The 995-nt window shown below is 31.8% G+C and overlaps 1 protein-coding gene across 1 annotated transcript in view; it reads right to left on the reverse strand.

The window, feature by feature from the left end:
• Positions 1-775, reverse strand: part of LOC106874550 (zinc transporter 9) — a 34,990-nt gene extending 34,215 nt beyond the window's left edge. Inside the window, exon 1 of the mRNA XM_052972569.1 lies at positions 676-775. The gene's annotated coding sequence lies outside the window, so the exon portion shown is untranslated. The remainder of the gene's footprint in view (positions 1-675) is intronic.
• Positions 776-995: the final 220 nt, after the last annotated feature.

The raw sequence follows: 995 nt of genomic DNA on the forward strand, positions 1-995 counted from the left end.
TATATATATATATATATATATATATATATATATATATATATATATATATATCACACAGGTACATGCATATATGTGTGTTATATACAAACATGTGCCTGCCTACATACACACACACATTTATTTAGACAGACATGCATGTATATATATATGTATGTATACACACAATATAGATAGATAGACAGATAAATAAATATATACATACATATATATATATATATATATATGTATATAAAACGTATGTATGCACGTGTGTACAGAGACACATATTCATTCATTCAAGATGCAAGCCACTAATTCACTTCACATTGCACTATACATAAACATAGCACACTATCTGTCGTTTATATATATATTTAGCAACATAACACATCTTTTAAACTATTTATATACCACCACAATGTTTACTAATTCTAATTCTATCTCAGTGCAGCTCACTGTGTCAGTACAAACCACTGATGCAATGGTACAATGTGGAATATATTTAGAATGACGAAACTGTGTGGAAAGTGGAAGAAGAAAGGGGGAGGGGAGATTACACAATTACGAAACAATAGATTAGAATATTTACAGGAACAATTCTCTAGATCATCATCATTTTAATGTCCAATTTTCCAATCTTGCATGAAACAGACGGAATTTGTTGAGGTTAAATTTTCTAAAGCTGGATACCCTTACCTGTTGTCAACTCTCACCTGTTTCCAAGCAAGGTAACGTTTCCATGTAACCTGACATTGTTTTCCATGGAAGGCTGGAAATGAACGACACTGCTTGTATGACAGTGACACTCGTTTACTACTACCATCACATGACAATAAGGCAAATGTACACACAACTACACACACACACGTATATTCCCTTCCTTTACATCTTCATCTTTCACTTTTAACCGTAACCCTAAAACCCTAACCGTAACGGTAACTACAAAAAAGCTTTTGGAAATTTTTTTTTCAGAATCATAATCTCCGTATTTTTCCGCATATTTCGAAAAAAAAAAA

This window comes from Octopus bimaculoides, chromosome 13 (genome assembly GCF_001194135.2).
Source record: "Octopus bimaculoides isolate UCB-OBI-ISO-001 chromosome 13, ASM119413v2, whole genome shotgun sequence".
NCBI classification, from domain to species: Eukaryota; Metazoa; Mollusca; class Cephalopoda; order Octopoda; family Octopodidae; genus Octopus; species Octopus bimaculoides.